This window comes from Heptranchias perlo, chromosome 7 (genome assembly GCF_035084215.1).
Source record: "Heptranchias perlo isolate sHepPer1 chromosome 7, sHepPer1.hap1, whole genome shotgun sequence".
Classification (NCBI taxonomy): Eukaryota; Metazoa; Chordata; class Chondrichthyes; order Hexanchiformes; family Hexanchidae; genus Heptranchias; species Heptranchias perlo.
In genome coordinates this window covers 34,666,951-34,688,813 of record NC_090331.1, presented here as the reverse complement: position 1 = coordinate 34,688,813, position 21,863 = coordinate 34,666,951, and positions in this window count along the sequence as shown.

Below are 21,863 nucleotides of genomic sequence, written 5' to 3'. Positions count from 1 at the left end.
AGTGGTTTCCTGCAATACAGCCCACAAAGAGTGTCCACTGTATGATAGAGGTTTGGTGTATCTTGCATTACTTTTCTCTGCAACAGGGACATGCATGGAGCTACCACTGAACACACACCTAGGAGCTTGGCCTGCAAAACTGCAGAAACTAGGCGGTTGCCAAGGCTGTCTGGCCCAGCTGGCTTTGCAGCACCAGGGCAGATATTGTTTTGGGGGAAGGGGGGACGGGAGGAAAGGGTTGTGAAGGTCCAGACATGCTGTCATTCTGAGAGAGGGCAACATGTTCCATTCCCATCGCATAACTGACCATGCTATTGGGCCATGGCTCAGAACCCCCACCGATCTGCAGGGCAGCAGACTGTAGGACATCTGAAGCCCCTATCCTTCCAGTCTCCCAGCCTGTACAAGGCAGAGGAGATGGTGAAGTCCAGATCCTGCCTGGCCTCAGTATAAGCAACCCTGAGAGAAGCTACTACTGGTGCCATAGACTCCTGCAGCATCAACTGAGGTGACCACGTGCTCCCTGGTTGACAGAAGTGTCAATGCCACATGCAATAACCTCACGCAAGTTGGTAGTGGATTCCTCCACACTCTCCGATATTTTGTGGAGGTTTCCTGGCAGGCTGTCCAATGCATTGAACATATGCTGGTGCACAGAAAAGTGGGAATTTTAACCTCCTGATCCCGCCGGAAGCCAGGCAGAACGGGAGTTAAATTCCATTTACCACTCGTTTCTCGCCCCATTTTAACGCCGCTGTTTTCTTGGGCAGTTGGGGCAGTTGCCTGACACTATAACTAGGTCCTGGGAACAATGCTTGTGGCATTTACTTGCTCTGCCACCTCTCTCCATTGCTGCTGAAAAATTTGTCTAGGCAACGGTCACCCAAAGGAGGGGAAGAGGAAGACCTCCTTTCTGCTGTTAACTTGCTCTATGAGCACATCCACCATTGCATCTGAGAATCTTGGGGCTATAATAGAAATCATACTTCCAGACAATCGCTTTCCAAACTCCATCAAAAAGTGCACCTCTCCTTTAAGGGACTTCAGGCTGCCTTTAAGTAATGGCGCCCTGTTGGATTTCCCAATTGGCAAGTATTTACAGGGAGCTGTGCTTGGAACTATCAGTTCACCAATTCCACTTAAATTAGGCCCGGCCAGGAAGATGGCACAGACCCTCCCACTCACTGCATTGTGCAGGCAGGCAGGCAGTCTGGTCAGTCCGCCCAATTTACGCCAGCTAGGTAAATCAACCTCATTGTGCGCTGATTCGACTAGTTAACCTAACACAAGTGCGTCATTCTTTATTTCTTAAATTTAAATTTTGAAACCACCAGCCTATTTATTTCACATCAGTAAATGCTACTATAAACATCAAAAAACATTGGATAAATGTAGAACAATTCACTTTTTTTCTTCATTTTACACTGATGCTTTTTTGACATCTTGTCATTTTGCTATTTCACTAGTTTTTTTTATATGTAGTTTTACAAATATCTGGATGTTTGCTCAAATAAAAACTTTTCTGTGCTGCTAGTTCATTTGGACAGAGTTTGTCAAAGGAATTCATCATTTTACAATAATACAACTTTAAAACAAAGCACCTACAAAAACAACAGCATCTGTTCCCTTCCATCAAAGGTTTCGTTGAAGAATCAGCATAGTGTGCAACTATGAAGGTCTTCCTTCATGAGCCGTTGCCAAATTGTGATCCCTTTCAGGTGTCAAATTTGTAGTGGTGTTGTCTGCTCAGGAGGTAATTCTGTAGGAACTACTGGGGCCTGAATGGAGCAGCTGTTGAAACTCATATTCTGTCTTTGCAACTTTTAGGCAATAACACTTTTTACTCACGCCTACAACTTCACTAAAATTAGTAAAGAAAGGAGTTTCAGCCCCCAATGTGAATTACAGGGTGGCCCTATTTTGATTTTGTTAACAATCTTTCTCTGATTTAATTTAAATACACATAAGCCTTGATTTTAACTCAGGGCTCAGGTGAATGTGTGGCCGACATGAGACCCAGGCCATTTTAACTCCCCCGCCTCATTAAAGTAGACCAGGCCGACTCCTGCCCGAATCTGGTGTCAGTGTCATCAGGCTGGCGGGCGGGAGTCTGGCAAGCACGGCAGGAGGCTATAGTTGGGGACCCACACGGAAGGTGAAGAAGTGGTGGGGGGGTGGGTGGGTATGGGGTGTTATCCCAGGAAATCTTCCAGGTGGAAGCCCAGGGCAGGGGTGGGGAAACCTTTGAAGAATAAAATAATTTTACTTTTCTGGCACTCTTCTGGGCCCGCTGATTGTCCTTGCCGTGTTTCCCTGGCGAGGTCGATGCTGACTTCACGGTTGCTGGTTAAAATAGGGTCAGGTTCTGATTGACATCATCAGACCCCAATTTTCGATTGTCATGGAGGCCCTCCCTTGCCTGGGGTAAGAACTTCATATGTTGCCCAAAACGTGCCTGTTAAAATGATGTATGCGGCATGGCTTCAGTGTGTGCTGTGCTGCTAATTTTTTAACCCACGAATGCCCCAATTTCGTTGGGCCCGGGGAGTTAAATTTGGGGCCAAAGAGCCAGTGAAGCCACTTATTAGTCAATAATCTTTCCAAATTGTTCACTAGCACAGAAATTATCTACAGGTTGATATTTCTCATCCTAGATATATTACCTCAATGCTTTCCCTTTTTCCTGCTGTCCAAAAGGTTTATAAGCCTCCCTGCTTTGTAAATTAGAAATGTGCACCCTTCAGAAAAAGAGTATTATTGAACAGTATTTTTATTCCTAAATCTTTACAGTAAACCTCTTTTTCTAACATTATATCAAATTTCAGAGATAACTATTCAAATTTTCCTTCTGCTGCTTGTACAACCTATATGTCTCCTACAAACGAACACATCAATTTTTTTTTACCATGGACACCATAATAGTAGGCCATGGGGATGAAATTCAAGTTTGGCAGGGGTGCAAAACGGGCAGTAGCCATTGTATAACGGGATGCTTAACGGGTGGCCAGTTAATTACCGCCCATGTTGCACCCCCCGCCAAAGATGAATTTCACTCTCTATATTGTGAAGGATTGACCTTGCTTTTCTCATACTGGATTGTGCAGTCTTGATTATGCTAAATTTCAATCCATGCCATGTGACCCAGATTCACATCAGTTTGGGTGGCAAGGGGAGGCCGGATTTTTGTTCTAAAAATAACGGCAAACCTAACAGGGCTCACCGTTATTTCAGTGCAACTGCACACATGCGCAGTTAAACACAGAAATCTGGAAGTTGCTGTCCGAGATGCCCTGCTCCTCCAGAAGCTTCATGGGAAGGAGATCTCACCGGCTGATTCACTGTTGAAATGACTGCAGTGGCTCAAAGTTCCTCTTCTACCCTAATGGAAACGAAGTAAAGTCAGCAGAAAAAGTTCTTTTTAATGAAAATTTTAACTCCGTGGTAAGTGTTAATGACTGCCAAACAACCATTCTGGCACTGAAAATTTACTTTTACAAGTGTGGAGTCTCATTCCTTCACATTTCAATTGTTGTTGGACATCAAAAAAAAATATCCCTGTCTTTTAATTTAACATTTCTTACCCTCTTTTTACTTCACTTTCTATAACTGATTTGAAATTGAATTTATTATTCTAACTTACATTTCCTGGCTCTGTGTCTGCGCAGCTTATTAACATGCTTCAATCTGATTGGTTAAGGGGATTCACAGCTGCTTGCCCCATTCATACAGGTCCGAGATGCCCGGGAGGGGGCACTGTGCTGGGTTGAGGACCCGATAGGAGGAACTTGCTGTGCCAAAGCCCATGAAAAGTCTATGGGCAAGTCCAAGTCTAACCAATGGCGGGCGCCATTCGTTCACCGCTCGGAGTAAAATCCGGCCCAATGTATTGTACTCTAACACCATTGCGGGAGAACCATCACCACAACGACACTGGCAGTTCAATGAGAAAATCCACCTCCACCTTCTCAGGTTAACCAGAGGTGGGCAATAAATACAGCCTTGCCAAAGTAGCCCCGCATACAGAGAACAAATAAAAAACGAGCTGGTTAATGAAGCAGCAGGATTTTTGTTCACACCTGTGTTACATTACATAACAAGTTTCCAATCTCATAAAAATGAAGAAGAATGCAGGAGAGCAAATCTGAATCATTTTAGGCCTTCTTCACATACATCATAGTGGTCAAATCAACAATTGCAGAGCCCTGGAGCAGTTTGCATACCCACTTATCACTTGAGAAATCATGTACAACACAAGAACACCATAACTTGCAACATAAAACATTGGGGGAACGGAAACCAATATAGGTAAGTGAGGATGGGGTGTGAGTGAGCAGGGCGGACTAGTGCAGGACAGAATAAGAATGCATGCAGCAGAAGTTTGAACAAGTTGAAGTTTATGGAGAGTGAAGGATGGGAGGCCAGAAAGGATAGTGTTGGAGGAGCTAAAAAATGAATGGCTAAAATAAAAGATAAATCTCTGGTGATAGCAGCTGATTTTTATAGACCAGGAAGGACAAAGGTTCAATCACAGGTCTCTGCTCTCCCTTACCCTCTCTTTTCATTGTTTTATTCCCATCCTTTACATTTTTTTTCTAGTTTCTTCACAGCCATCTTGTTTGCTGGTCTGAATGCTGTTGTTTTCTTTCTAAAGGGACTATAGTTTTAATAGAGCACTTTCACTATCACTATGAAGACTGAATTAGCCATCCCTTCACTGCATAGCATCCTTTTGTCTTCTCACCCTCCAGCAAGACAAAACAAGAGACACTGTGAAGCCGGGATTTATCAAGATCAAGATCTATTTACATGGGTAAGATGGGTATAGAGGGATATGGGCCAAGTGCAGGCAATTGGGACTAGCTTAGTGGTATAAACTGGGCGACATGGACATGTTGGGCCGAAGGGCCTGTTTCCATGTTGTAAACTTCTATGATTCTATGATTCTAAGATCCTCAAGCAGGAAGGTAGGAAACTTGTTAGGCCTGTGTATCACAATAGTTTATAGAGTCCATGCCTGAAAGTTGCTGTTAGTGTGCAATTGACAGGTTAACTTAGGGTTACTTAGGATTTTTACAAGGGTTACAAAGAAAATCACTTCTTGTTTTCAGTATCTGTGCTAAAATGTGTTCTTTAACTCCGGCACAGTAAACCGACCAATGAGACAGAAGAAGCAATAATCCTCAAACAGCTGTGACCTAGAATCAGGAGATATTTAAACAGCTGAAATAGCTCTGGTAAGGCCAGGGCAGGTGTTAACTGAGCAGATTTACTGAAGAAAGGCAAGTTTTCTGCCAGGCATTGGAAGCCCTACTCTAAGGGACTGATGGCCACCCCTACCCAAGAAGCATCTGCTGTAGTAGATATAGAAGGTGGCGACAGAAAACAGGCAGCAGCAGTCAGACATACCAGTATCAGACATGGTTGATTCACGTACAGAGCCCTCACAATGTATGGTCAGGGAAGTCTAGGGCCACCAGAATCCCAGCAGGCTGTCAGTGAACTCTTGCAGCTAGCCAGCACACTTGTTGCTGAAGAGAACCACTTTGAAGAAATGGTAAGTTAGATATGTCAAACAAAGCACAATTACTAAGAGTTAACACTGTGCCAAATCAAACTAACAACCATAGAACCACGGATATTTACGGCCATTTGGGCTATGATGTCTGTGCCAGCTCTTTGCTGAAGCAATCCGTAACAAATATCACTGCCCTGCTATCTCCCCATGCATCTGTATATTCCTCGGTTTCAAATATTTATCCCTTTTCCCTTAAAAGGTGCAATGGTGTCTGCCTCAACAACTCCCTATGGCAAAACATTTCATGGTCCACTAACCTACTGAATAAAGAAATTTCTCCTAACTTCCCTCCTCATTTTAAATTGGTGACCCCTCATCACTGACCCCTAACTAGAGTAAACAATCTTTCCCTATTAAACCTATAAAAACCCTTCATGATTTTAAAAATGTCTATTAAATCTCCTCTTAGATTTCACTGCTCCATTGGAAATACTTCCAGTATCTCAAGTGTCCTCATAATTATAGATTCTCATTGCTGGCTTAATTCTAGTTAGCAAATTCAAACATTAACAGTGGATGAAATAAATGCACTACGATTGGTTTGAACATTGTGCTGAGTATTTTTGTGTTATTTATTACAATAAAGCCGGAAGCCAACACAAGATGGGAATAGGTGGTATTTGAAGAACTGAGTGTGAAAATGTAGATTATGGCACTTTGGGCATGTTTACTTGCAGATATGGTTTGAAACTTTAAGGAATAATCCTAACTGTGGCACCTATTGAAAGGCATCTTGAATTAATGCTACTTTCTTTCATAGCTTGGTGTTGCCATAGATCTTTTAGGAGTTCACATACCAGTTTGCAAGATACAGACATGGGTTGTCCTGTTTAATAGTAACAGGAATCTTCTCTTTCCTTTTGATTGCCATGGTTTTATAGCTTCACAATATTAATGTGCAGGAGCTTTTCCTTTATATGAGTATAATGAACATTTTTTAATTTTGATGTTTGAATTGGTTTCGATCTCCTCTGACAGGATCACAATGCTTAATTTAGTTCAAGTGTTACATTCACTTTAGTGACACTGTTCTTCCTCTATATGGATAACATATTTAAATATTACCTTTAGTATTTTTGACCCTATGCTTTTCAAACACGTGGAATACTAATAATGACATCAGATGCAGGACTTCCCTTTTGTTTTCAGTTCATCAGTTGTCCATTCAAATAATAAATTATAATCACATTATTATGGTGCTCTCTTGCTCTTGACTTCCTCTACTGGTTGAAAGTAAAGCTATTATCCAGTCATCAATTCAGCAATTACTATTGAACAGAACAACCTGCGACGGTGTCTTGCAAACTGGTGTGTGACCTCCTAAATTACCCATGGCAATACCAAGCTGTGACAGAAAGAAATGCTACCTGCAATGAAGGGTTGAAAATTGATTCTGATTGAAATGCAGTTTGAAGATTTTCCTTAACTGAAGAATGAACTTGCAAAGCTGAAATGGGCAATCTACTTACATATGAATTCTGTGCCGTATGCTAAATCCTGTAAACTATCTTGGTGAATATCTTGCCTTTTATCAATGCAAGGCATAATGTCCTTTTGTGAACATTGTTGTGCACCAGGGATATGGGTGGAAAACAGCTGATGTATACTTTAGTGAGTTGGAAAATACATAATTTTATCCCATATAACATACATCAGTGCCACTGGTTAACAATGATTGAATAAATTAAATTGTGTTTTCAAAACACAGTATTATAGGAGTGTTACCGATTGTTCAGGTTTGAATTCTGTGATTACATGCATAGTTGCATGGAGAATACATGCGTGGCCTTGATTATTATTAAAAGTTCATTTCATTATGGAGTTAACTTTATCTCATTTTTAAAGCTCAGGATACAGAGGAGAGTGGCAAGAAAGGTGTTCCAGGTAGGTGGCAGGTTTCTGGAACTGCATGTAATAGTACGGGGGAGTGGTAGGAGGTGGCGTGTGGATTGGAGGAATGGGAGGGTGGTGATGGGGTCTAGAAGCGTGTAGAAGGTTTGTGATATGCCACTGACAAAGCACACACAAAGGGGCTTTCTCAGCAGCAGGTCAGCAGTGGAGAGAAGGTATGTGTACTCCAACTGGGGAGGGGGAAAATTACATACACAATAGCAATCATAATATTATCAAATTTAAGTTGATTAGCCTAGTTACTGCTGCAGATATTATACATGATATAATATCCCTCTCCTTATAAAACAATGGGGTCGATTTCAATTTGTTGCCCTGGCGTTGCAAATCAGCCAACCGTTATAGAAACTGCCTGATTTTCATTTCCCTTGATTTCAATGAAAATGCAAATCGGTTGGTTTCAATTATGGCCAGCCAATCAGTTTTACACCCAGGTGGCAAGTTGAAAATCTACCATCGTGTATCCTCTAACTTACTATGAATTTGTTGGACAGGCAAACAGACGTCATCTCTGGCCTTGTCTTTCCAAGTTTTTTCTTGGTCCGCCTTTGAAAAAATTGGAGAAAAACACATGAGGACACATGCAAAACACAGAGCACCCAGCTCATATGTGCAGGGGGATACATTGATACATCCCTTGGCTAACACTGTCGTATAAGTTGATATTGAGCAGTGAGAGACAATTCTGACAATGTGAGGGGTGTGGGATATGTTTATAGATGCGACTGATGCCACTGAACCAGAGAATGTATTTACGGCAGACCTGAACTGCTGCATGATGTCAAGAATAATACACCTAAAGTTGAATTAATTGTGGTGCTACTACAAGTTTAAGACTGCTGTATTAATCTTTTTCATTTCTTATTCTCTCTAGGGAAATACAGCTGGTAGGCGGAAATATCACTGTTTTCACTAGTGACCAGTTAAAAATGATTAATAATCCTACAAATGTGCAAGCACATTGAATGGTTTATAGAATAACATGAGGAGAATCCATATAAATTTGATGCAAATATCCACAAAGAAGATTTTAGTTGACCATCATTAGTTCAATATCCTCATCTTCGGCACACCTCTTTCTCTCCAACTCGCTGTTTCATTCATTGTGTGCTCTTGAATTATTTGCCTTTACAATTTTTTTGTAACTGAATATTTCCTTCCATGCTAAACCTATTGTTTTGAATTCAGGTGATCTTGATTAGTTGAATTAATGTATATATATATATATATATATATATATATAAAAAACAGTTTCACTGTATTTGGTTACTACAGTATTTCATTAATTTTATAAGAACACATATGAATTCACGCAAACAAATTAAATGGCATAATCCCAGGAAGTCAAACATTCCCATTTGTCTTTTCACTGGAAATGTAAAATATTTTGTACATCTAGGCTGTCAGTATATTTTTCAATTAATTAGCTTATTCTAATTGTTCTATTTATATGGCTGATATTTTGTGCCATTTAAATTTATGTTAGCAAATTCAGAATTAATAAGTAAATTAGTACTACTTCAGATTGACCTTTTTCAAACCCAAGTCCTATTTCAGCATTCATAGACCACAGTAGGTTAATTTTTCAACATCATCCTTTTGAGTATGGTTACAAAGCACTGAGTGGCTGTCCATAATTATATCATGCAAATGACATTTGCTTTTGTTCAAGCTTTTTCCCTCAGATGGTACTTTCTTTTATCACACTCCCCACACATCTGTGTCTCTGAAACAGCACTGAAAACTCCTCCCCTTTTAGTCCCAGAGTTCCTTTTATTATCTATTCTGACTGTCACATAGACACAGTTAGGATTTTGAACTCACATTGCAATGACATATCCTTGTGACATGGGTTATGTTGCCAGCTGGTATGAACAGGTGTACAGTGAATTTCCCATCAAATGGCAACATGCATTTGGCCATGCACCAAACCTAAAAATGAAAAACCTGTTCATTAAAGTCACCCACAGAAAGTGATTGGATGTTAGCAAACAGAACATACAGTGGTATGTGTGCTGTATGGCACTAGTGCCTGTTTTAGTTCCCCAGTGAGTACTTGTCTTTTCTTTATAGCACAGAGGTCATGAAGCCATATAAAACATAATACAATGCAATATAATTAAACCCTCTTTAACGTAGAAAGTAATCAAAAGTAAAACAATTATTAACATCTCAAAAGGCTTATATTGTAAAATATGCTTTGGTAACAGTTGAACAGTTGATCAAGTAACAACATATTAACTGAGGGTTAAGGAAATAATTGGTTTATGTTTTGGAATCATTTATGTCTTTGACAAAATTAAAATATTAAATCTAAAGAACACTAAATCGATCAAGTATATGTTCTAAGTTTCAAAATTATGCTGGATTAGGTGCCAATGCTTCTTTATTAGGAATGACCTTCCCTCCATCATAAGGTCAGAAGTGGGGAGGTTCGCTGATGATTGCACAGTGTTTAGTTCCATTCGCAACCTCTCAGATAATGAAGCAGTCCAAGCCCGCATGCAGCAAGACCTGGACAGCATCCAGGCTTGGGCTGATGTCTGGCACGAATGTTACTTGCCACTTAAGTGCTAGACAATGACCATCTCCAACAAGAGAGTGTCGAACCACCTCCCCTTGACATTCAATGGCATTACCATTGTCAAATCTCCCACCATCAACATCCTGGGCATCACCATTGATCAGAAACTGAACTAGACAAGCCACATAAATACTGTGGCTACAAGACCAGGTCAGAGGCTGGGTATTTTGTGGTGAGTGATTCCCCAAAGCCTTTCCACCATCTGCAAGGCACAAGTCAGGAGTATGATGGAATACTCTCCACTTGCCTGCATGAGTCCAGCTCCAACGACACTCATGAGGCTCGACACCATCCAGGATAAAGCAGCCAACTTGATTGGCACCCCATCCACCACATTAAACATTCACTCCCTCCACCATCGGCGCACCGTGGCTGCAGTGTGCACCATCTATAAGATGCACTGCAGCAACTCGCCAAGGCTTCTTCGACAGCATCTCCCAAACCCATGACCTCTACCACCTAGAAGGACAAGGACAGCAGGTGCATGGGAACACCACCACCTGCACATTCCCCTCCAAGTCACACACCATCCTGACTTGGAAATATATCGGCCGTTCCTTCATCGTCGCTGGGTCAAAATCCTGGAACTCCCTACCTAACAGCACTGTGGGACAACCTTCACCACACGGACTGCAGCGGTTCAAGAAGGCGGCTCACCACCACCTTCTCAAGGACAATTAGGGATGGGCAATAAATGCCGGCCTTGCCAGTGACGCCCACATCCCACGATTGAATAAAAAAAAATTTGAAAGAATTTTTAGCTTCTTTTAATGATCTTAATTATTTGAAGACAAAGGAGTTACTATGCAAGAACAGCTATTAATACCTACTAGAAAACATCTGAAAATTATTTATATGAACAGATAGCACCTTACCCGAAGATGAAGACAACAAAGTGATACTTTTGTTCTGGAGAAAATGATCTTGTAAAATTACAAATCTTTTTAGTAGTGTAGAATGACAACATGATGCTACAAGTTGTATTCACTATCTCTTTGGATTATGTGTAATTCATGAGAAAAGATCATTCAGTCCATGAAGCTCGCCTTCTAATATCTCAGCTAACCCATTTTAAACAACCAACTGCATTTTGAAGATTCCAAATGTTTTTGTTTCTACTACCCTGCCTTGTAGATTAGTCCAAAAAATAATTTTGGAGTAAAATAATTTTACATGAATATATGTTTTAAATTCACTTTCACAAATATAAATTTCTGTCCTTTGGTCCTGTTTTCCTGTCTTACTTTGAAATAATATTTTTGGTTTACCTTATCTTCACAATTTAAAATTTTGTACACCCTTAACCACCTTCCTTCTAGATTGTAGAGTTAATTATTGGGGGTGAAATATATCAATACCAGTTGTGCAAAATGATGTGATAGAGAATCAGTCATTGGAAAAGAAAATCAGGCATGGTGTAAAATAGGCTGCTGGTTCAGTCAGTCCATTTTGCTCTACTGGTGGGATCAATTTCACCCCCCATTTTTTTTCATTCTTTGTCCCTTTTACATTGAAATCAGTCTTGTTGGTCTCATCCCTACTCTCTCCAATGCTTGTATGGGTGTTTTTTGTGGTGTGGTGATTAGAATTGAACACAGTACTGCAGTATTTTCTGACCAGTGCATTCTAAACACTTAGCATAACCTCTGTTGTACTTTGCAGTTCTGGCTATATATTGTAGCATTCTATTAACTTTTTAATTGCTTAACCACATTATCTAGACATTGAAAATGATGAGTGGACCATTACTTCCAGATCCTTTCTTTAATCCTTTCTTTTAGCCAGCAGACTGCAGATACAATAATTTCACCTACACTTGCTTCTACCAACTTGTGCTCTGTGCTTCAGCAAATACGCCTTGATTCAAATAACTAACTGCCTCCCTTCCCCCTGCAATAGATACATCTGTGATAGTGCTCATCACTGTAGGAGTGGGTGATACAGGGAGCTGTGAGATGCCTGGTTGACGTTGTGCATTGAACCCTGCTATCTCCTCTTCTTGGGTACCTGAGGAGCAAAGAACATATTTTAGAACGTATAAAGTATATATTGCTTCACTTTGCAAGACATTACAGCATGTTAGGTTGCAAGGAGATGAGGAATTAAAAACAAAATATACTAGCCAAGAGCATGAGGGTGACCTCAGGCCTCTGACTCTCTTTTGTTTATACACCCAGAATCCCTGAGGCCTTCTCCTCATAAGAGAAGAGTCACAGCTTTGGTGACCCCGTTCCTGTCTGCATGTGTTGGCTCTTATGAGCAGCCTTCTCCTGCAGCGGTTCAAGAAGGCAGCTCACCACCACCTTCTCAAGGGCAATTAGGGATGGGCAATAAATGCCGGCCTCGCCAGCGACGCCCACATCCCGTGAACGAATAATTTAAAAAAATATCAAATGGACATACGTTGGAAAAAGAAATGTGAGTTGATGTGTGCCATTCCAATGCCTAGGCCATCAGCCATCTTCTGTAAACGTGTGAACTTGCAGCATTCTGGCTCCGTGTGCTGGTGGCATAATTTGTGCTTATTGCTTGGCATTATTAGTGGGCCATGTGGTTAACACATTGATATCAAATATTACATAGTCCAAAGAACAACACGAGCAAAGATGAACATATGGCAAAGTGTACTGAATTCTCCCTTTGCGTTAACCACACATTACAGTAATCTTGCTGCTCTAAGATGAACTGCCAACATTTAAAATGAAGTCATATTAGCAGACTTACCTTGCAATCCTACATAGCCCAGCAACTTCCTTCTGCACCTGTTGTCTATTTCTGCCCCCAGATGAGACAGCATTCATGTGCTCGGTCACTTCCTCCATGCTGTTCTGGTGTTACTCTTTATGGGAGACCCTCTCCTCCAAAAAGAGCCACCCTTTTCTGCAGGACTTCCAAAACAATCTCTTTCCTTGTCTGGCTCCAATCATTTTGCTTTGCCTCAAATTGCAGGGCAGCTTTAAGGGTTCCCACCAGTCCTTTAAGAGCCGCTGGGTTTGATATTCCATCCTTGCTCTAATTCATGCTGAATATTATAAGAAGCTGATCCTGCATTATAACACAAGGTCAGCACTCAAAAAGCACCTGTACCAGGACTGCATTTTCCACCCATGTATTTTACACCCATGTATTTTACAGTTTTTTGGACACTGATCAGTTTGTACCCCCTGAATTACATTTACATAAATATGAAGAAAAGAGGAATCTTTTGCATTTTAGTGCAATTTGTTATATATCTTACTAACACTGGAAGTATTGCTCCATACATTAACATACCTAAGACCAGTGAAAACAATTATGATCTGACTTTGTTCATCAGTGATAAAGCAGTTATTAATACATACCAATATCATTAATTCATGTGTTATCAGATAAAAAAATATCTGAAACGGCTGACCCTTCTACAAGCAGTTATTCATATCAAAGATTTGTGAGACAGGTACATAGCTTTCAACCCCTTTCCCTCCCAGCTATTCCACAGTACAGAATTTCTCTCAGTGATGGAGTAGCTACTTCTCACCACCATTATGATTAAGCTCTCGCTAGTGCTGGAATGACAGATGTAAGATTACCTTTAATAAGTGTCCACTCATGCATGCAAATTGAATTAAATAATGGGAGTAGAGATTTGTTCCATAATTAAGATAAAAATCCATGTCAGTCTAAACCCTGGTGTATATTAGTAACATAGTAAAAGCTTCTTTATCTGATAAATTCTCTATTTTAGCCACCCAGCATTCATAAAATAAGAAATAGCCTGTCTGGTGCATGGTTTTTATTTTTATATTGACACTGTTTACTTGGCAATCTTGCTGATTCTTAGTGCATTTTGCTTTTTACAGTCTAACAATAATCAGTATATAGGAATATGTGAATGAAAGCCTGTTAATCATTCAAAAATTTTGTAAACAATGCAAGAACATTAAAACATTCACAACATTTGGTTTTACACATTAAGCCATGTTGTATTTTTACAACTAATTCTAGAATCCGTAAAGGGATTGTACTTTCCATGTATTTAAATAATGACTTTGGAACTTAGCTGGTTGAATGAAGCTACCTTCTTAATTATCACTTTTTGACAGTTATCCTGAATCTATCGGAGTCAGCCATGGCTCAGTAGTATCACTCTCACCTCTGAGTCCGAAGTATGGAGCCCCATTCCAGAGACTTGATCACATAATCTCAGTTGACACTTCAGTGCAGTACTGAGAGAATGCTACACTGTTGGAGGTGCTGTCTCTGATAGGATGTTAAACTGAGATGTCTGCCCTTGCAGGGGGACATAAAAGATCCCATGACACTATTCAAAGTAGAGCAGGAGAGTTCTCCTGGTGTTCTGGCTATTATTTATCCCTTAACTAACACTACCAAACAGATTATCTGGTAATTTATCTCATTACTGTTTGTGGGGCTTTGCTATGTGCAAATTGGCTGTCGTGTTTCCCTACATTATGACAGTGTCTACAATTCATATGTAATTCATTGGCTGTAAAATACTTTTGCTGGGTCCTTTGCAGCAAAGTCTTCTCTCCTTCAGGCTGCTGAATTCTACTTAATTCACATCTATTGTTTTCTTGGTCTAATCTTTGTCTTTGAGGGAGCTTTTGAGTGGCGTGGTTCCGTGAGATAGGAAACATTCATAGGCGGGTCATCCTGGCAGACTCTCGTGCACTAGATACATTTTACCTAGTGACAAAAGCCTGTAAATATGTTTCTTTTTCATAGTTTTGGCTGAGGAAGTAGTGCTTGGTTTTGCAGGGTGGGTGGGGGGCAGCGAGGAGGGATGAAAAAGGAAGAAAACATCAAGTGAGTTTTTTTCCTTTTTGATCTTTGGGATGTGGATGACAGAGCCAAGGCCACATTTTATTGCCCATTCATTGTTGTCCAGCGAAAGTGACGGTGTTGGGCCTTCTCCTTGAACTGCTGCAATCCTTGTGGTAATGGTGCTAGGTAGACAATTCCAGGATTTTGTCCCAGCAATGATTAAGGAACAGAAATTTATGTCCAATTCAGGGATGGTGTGTGACTTTGAGTTGATGGTGTTCCCACAGCATTGCTGCTCTTGTTCTTCTTGATGGTAGAGGTTGCACAAGGAGGGGGAAGGTTGCTGTCGAAGTAACCTTGGTGAGTTGCTGTAATGCATCCTGCAGCCACGTTGTGCCGGTCATGGAGTGGTAGATATTGTGCTCAGTGGCAATCAAGCAAACTGCTCAATCCTGCATAGTGTTGAGTTTCTCGAGTGTTATTGTGGCTGCACCCATCCAGGCAATTGGGGAATATTCCATTTGCACTGCTGACTTGAACCTAGTAGATGGTAGAGATCTTAAGTTACAATGATAATTCTACATATGTTTAAGTAGGAGTAGCAAATGTGAATTATTACAGCATAAGTCCATGTTCTTTCCCCATGTGCTGTGCCCAGGAACTTGTTTTGAAAGCCCAGTAGACCAGTGGCCTGATTATACTGCAGTGGAATGAAGTCGCTGATCTGATGCACGTTCCATTTTGGCAAGTAGCGTGAGATTACCTCATGTATAACTATAAAAATGTTATCAGCCAACTTTATAAACTTCAAACTTAAGCTTTAGTTTTAGGAAGAAGCTGACTGTCGCATTAGCTCTTTGCGAACATTCAAAATTCAATTAAAATTTAGTTATTCAATTGTGTGTAATCATGCATGTGCAGAGTTCTGCATAATCTGACCAGAAAATGAAGTGGTGCCAGCAGTATAACTCTGGGCTGCCAGCTTGCACTTCTAGGTACTGATGACAAACTGGTACATCAATAGAATAGATCCATTATTTATAATGTTTAATCCTTCCAAGCTATTGTGCTATTGCTTCTTTTTATATTAATACTGCATTTGTTCAACTTCTGTATGTTTTTACACTGAATTTAATAAACACTGCAATTACTGTGCTTAAATTCAAAACAGGAAAAAGTTAGACTTCTTGGACATTGTTAGTAGCAAAATATGAAATTATTTAACATTTTGGGGGAAATACTGCACCATTACTGGTGTCAAAATTCCTAATACTGCAATTGGAAATCTAGCAGTGTATGTAATAACTGGATTGTATGAGGAAGCCATACAAATATAGCACTGGTTTAAGATCAGTAAAGGATATAATAATGGTAATGTAGAACTGACTACTATCTGTTCACAAACCACTTGGAGACATATTTTAGTAAATGTCTGAGTAATGTACCATTAAATATTGGATGCTTAACAATGATCAGTTCAGTGTACATCTGAAATTCTCCCTTGGGAAATGATACAAAATGAACCTATTACTCACATTTCGCTGTTAATTTCCATTCTGTCCTTTAACCATAAATGACTTCAGTTCAGCAGATACATCCTCCAAAGTGGCAGATGCTCAGAGGTGTTGCACAATGTGCCACAAACTGGAAACAATAAACCTAATCATATGACTATTTTCAACGTCCTTTATCCAATGTGCATAGGACAAGGCAGAATGTGTAATGAGACTATCTGGTGTAAGTACATCACAAAATGTAATCAGCTAAAAAATAATACTTGCATCTCTGTTTGAGGATTTTTTTGCACTTACTTTATATAAATAAAACTGTTGCTGTAAATTCAACTTTGAACCTCATACAGGTTGCAAATGAATTGCAATTGTAATGTATGAGATTATATAGCAATATGTTGGAAATCTTAATATTCGCTGAATAAAGTATATTTAGAATTCGTTTGACTGTTGACAAATAAATGATCCACCCATAGAATTTCAGTGTATGAAATCAATGCAATTATACTAAATTCCAAGCAGAACACTTAAATACAAAATCCTGATAAAAGCATTATATATTACTAGCTACCCATGTTTGTAATACTCAGCACACCATACATAAATCGATCCACTGCCAAATATCACCTATAATTGAAAGTACATGTAATCACTTTTGTATAACAAGTTTTTTGTTGTATTTTCTATTTTTTGTTTGCTTAATTGTACAATGGATAATTAAATTGTCTGTGGTACAAAGAATTGCCAATTGGCTATTTATATTGGCATTTTATAGAAATCCTGAACCAAACATACTCCCAATTCAAGCAATAAAATTTCTTAGCAAAACAGTTCTCCATTTATCAGCATTTATACTTATATTTGTGTGGAAAGCTGGATTATGTGCCTGCAGCATGACACAGCTGGTGGCTGTGTCATGCAGCAAGCCAAAGGCTAACCAAAGTCATCCATTTATCAGTGATGATTTCAGGCCATAGTTGTTAATAGGGCACTCTTGCTTGTTCAGGTCCTGTGACAAATGATTTATACCAAGTGTGATGACATCAGTTCTAATCGTGCTGATAAAAGAACACTTATATTGGACAATACAGAATGATGAATGAGGTACATGTCCATTTACACATCTCGTTACTTGCTTTTCTGTTCATCACTTCACTAAGGCTGAGTCATATATACCTTGGGAGTATGCTGCTGGTTGTAGCCTGTGTCATATTTTAGGCTTGCCAAAATTTATAAGGATGTGAGCTATAATTAATAGTGTAAAGTGGAAATAGTTCAGCAACTTAGCTAATGGTTAAACTGACAATAACTCCCACGATTGTGAGTCAGTGTCCCATTGTTGACATTGTGTTAAAATAATTCTAATATGAAGTGCTATAATAGTTTCCATTCAGGTTTTTAAAAAAGGCACAACTAGTTCCATGTAATCAGTATAATTTTCAACTTTGCCACATGCCACAATTTTCTGCATATATGCATTAGGTTTCAATGCATTAGATTAAAGTTTTCAGTACGAAGTTTGCTTCTAAAGAGAAGGATGACCATTGATATGGCACATCTCTTTTGTGCTAAAACATACTTACATTTTCCAGAACTCTTAAAACAACCTATAAATTTCAGTTTCTTTCAATAAAATTAATTATACTTACAATGTGTTATTTTTCCACAGAAAGGATTGCAAAAAGAATTAGTTTAAATGTTGCGTTTAAAGTATAGTGCATTCATGCAGGTTAAAAAAAAGAGGCTGATGAAGATAGTTAATGTGCTAATAAGCTAGCTTTGATGTAAGATACCGCATTGTAGACTCATGGCTAAGGTCAGAGCATGTGGAGTCAGGGGACAGGTTAAGGGTAACTACTTAGACTGGCAAAAGGTGGGAAGTGGTGTTTCACAGGATTCGGTGCTGGGACCATTGGTGTTCACAATTTACATAATCGATATGGATTCGGGAATCAGAAGTACAATTTCAAAATTTGCGGAAGTGTTCAAATTGGGGGGTATAGTTAATAATGGAGAATGAGTCAAAATGCATGAGGACATTAATAAATTTGCAGAATGGGCATGTAATTGGCAAATTAATTTCAATATAGATAGGTGTGAGGTGGTGCATTTTGATAGGAAGAATAAGGAAGCCTCATACTGCTAGAATAATAAGAGTCTAAAAGGCATATGGATTTAGGGATACAGATACACAAATCACTAAAAGTAGCGACGCAAGTTAATAAGGCCATAAAAAAGGCAAATCAAGCACTAGGGTTCATTTCTAGAATGGCTATAATTGAAAAGCAAAGAAGTTATGTTAAGCTTGTATAGAACCTTGGTTAGACCATACTTGGAGTATTGTGCACATTTCTGATCTCCATATTATAGAAAGGATGTAAAGACATTGGAGAGGGTGCAAAAAAGATTCACAAGGATGATACCAGAACTGAGAGGATATTCTTATCAGGAAAGGCTGAACAGGCTGGGGCTCTTTTCTCTAAAAAAAGAGAAGGCTGAGGGGTGACCTGATAGAGGTCTTTAAAATAATGAACAGTTCCTGCAGATTGGAGGGTGGCAAATGTAACCCCACTATTTAAAAAAGGAGGGAAGAGAGAAAACAGGAAATTACAGACCAGTTAGCCTAACATCAGTAGTAGGAAAATGTTAGAGTCTATTATAAAAGATGTGATAACAGGACACTTAGAAAATATCAATGGGATTAGACAAAGTCAACATGGATTTATGAAAGGGAAATCATATTTGACAAACCTACTGGAGTTTTTTGAGGATGTAACTGGTAGAATAGATAAGGGAGAACCAGTGGATGTGGTTTATTTGGATTTTCAGAAGACCTTTGATGAAGTCCCACATAAGAGGTTAGTGTGCAAAATTAAAGTACATGGGATTGGGGGTAATATACTGGCATGGATTGAAAATTGGTCAACAGACAGGAAACAGAGAGTAGAAATAAATGGGTCTTTTTCAGGGTGGCAAGCAGTGACTAGTGGGGTACTGCAGGGATCAGTGCTTGGGCTCCAGCTATTCACAATATATATCAATGATTTGGACAAGGGAACCAAATGTAATATTTCTAAGTTTGCTGATGACACAAAACTAGGTGGGATCGTAAGTTGTGAGGAGGATGCAAAGATGCTTCATGGTGATTTAGACAAGTTGAGTGAGTGGGCAAATACATGGCAGATGAAGTATCATCTGGATAAATGTGAAGTTATCCACTACGGAAGGAAAAACAGAAAGGCAGAGTATTATTTAAATGGTGATAGATTGGGAAATGTTGATGTACAAAGGGACCTGGGTGTCCTTGTACACCAGTCGCTGAAAGCAAACATGCAGGTGCAGCAAGCAATTAGGAAGCCAAATGGTATGTTGGCCTTCATTGCAAGAGGATTTGAGTACAGGAGCAAGCATGTCTTAGTGCAGTTATACAGGGCCTTGGTGAGACCACACCTGGAGTATTGTGTGCAGTTTTGTTCTCCTTACCTAAGAAAGTATATACTCGCCATAGAGGGAGTGCAGCGAAGGTTCACCAGACTGATTCCTGGGATGGCAGGACTGTCGTATGAGTAGAGATTGGGTCGACTCGGTCTGTATTCACTCAAGCTTAGAAGAATGAGAGGGGTTCTTATTGAAACATATAAAATTCTGACAGGGTTAGGCAGACTGGATTTTTAAAAAATTCGTTCATGGGATGTGGGTGTCGCTGGCGAGGCCGGCATTTATTACCCATCCCTAATTGCCCTTGAGAAGATGGTGGTGAGCCGCCTTCTTGAACCACTGCAGTCCGTGTGGTGACGGTTCTCCCACAGTGCTGTTAGGAAGGGAGTTCCAGGATTTTGACCCAGCGACGATGAAGGAACGGCGATATATTTCCAAGTCGGGATGGTGTGTGACTTGGAGGGGAACGTGAAGGTGGTGTTGTTCCCATGTGCCTGCTGCTGTTGTCCTTTTAGGTGTTAAAGGTCGCGGGTTTGGGAGGTGCTGTCAAAGAAGCCTTGGCGAGTTGCTGCAGTGCATCCTGTGGATGGTACACACTGCAGCCACTGTGAGCCGGTGGTGAAGGGAGTGAATGTTTAGGGTGGTGGATAGGGTGCCAATCAAGTGGGCTGCTTTATCTTGAATGGTGTCGAGCTTCTTGAGTGTTGTTGGAGCTGCACTCATCCAAGCAAGTGGAGAGTATTCCATCACACTCCTGACTTGTGCCTTGTAGATGGTGGAAAGGCTTTGGGGGCTCAGGAGGTGAGTCATTCGTCGCTGAATACCCAGCCTCTGATCTGCTCTCGCAGCCACAGTATTTATATGGCTCGTCCAGTGAAGTTTCTGGTCAATGGTGACCCCCAGGGTGTTGATGGTGGGGGATTCGGCGATGGTAATGCCGTTGAATGTCAAGGGGAGGTGGTTAGACTCTCTCTTGTTGGAGATGGTCATTGCCTGGCACTTATCTGGCGCGAATGTTACTTGCCACTTATGAGCCAAAGCCTGGATGTTGTCCAGGTCTTGCTGCATGCGGGCTAGGACTGCTTCATTATTTGAGGGGCTGCAAATGGAACTGAACACTGTGCAATCATCAGCGAACATCCCCATTTCTGACCTTATGATGGAGGGAAGGTCATTGATGAAGCAGCTGAAGATGGTTGGGCCAAGGACACTGCCCTGAGGAACTCCTGCAGCAATGTCCTGGGGCTGAGATGATTGGCCTCCAACAACCACGACCATCTTCCTTTGTGCTATGTATGACTCCGGCCACTGGAGAGTTTTCCCCCTGATTCCCATTAACTTCAATTTTGCTAGAGCTCCTTGGTGCCACACTCGGTCAAATGCTGCCTTGATGTCAAGGGCAGTCACTCTCACCTCACCTCTGGAATTCAGCTCTTTTGTCCATGTTTGGACCAAGGCTGTAATGAGGTCTGGAGCCGAGTGGATGCAGGAAGGATGTTTCCCCTGGCTGGGGGGGGGTCCAGAACGAGGGCTCACAGTCTCAGGATACGGGGTCGGACATTTAGGATTGAAATGAGGAGAAATTTCTTCACTCAGAGGATGGTGAACCTGTGGAATTCTCTACCACAGAAGGCTGTGGAGGCTGTCACTGAATATATTTCAGAAGGAGATAGATAGATTTAGAGTCATAGAGTCATAGAGTTATACAGCACGGATAGAGGCCCTTCGGCCCATCGTGTCCGCGCCGGCCATCAGCCCTGTCTACTCTAATCCCATATTCCAGCATTTGGTCCGTAGCCTTGTATGCTATGGCATTTCAAGTGCTCATCCAAATGCTTCTTGAATGATGTGAGGGTTCCTGCCTCCACAACCCTTTCAGACAGTGAGTTCCAGACTCCAACCACCCTCTGGGTGAAAAAGTTCTTTCTCAAATCCCCTCTAAACCTCCCGCCTTTTACCTTGAATCTATGTCCCCTTGTTATAGAACCCTCAACTAAGGGAAAAAGCTCCTTAGTATCCATCCTATCTGTGCCCCTCATAATTTTGTACACCTCAATCATGTCCCCCCTCAGCTCCAAGG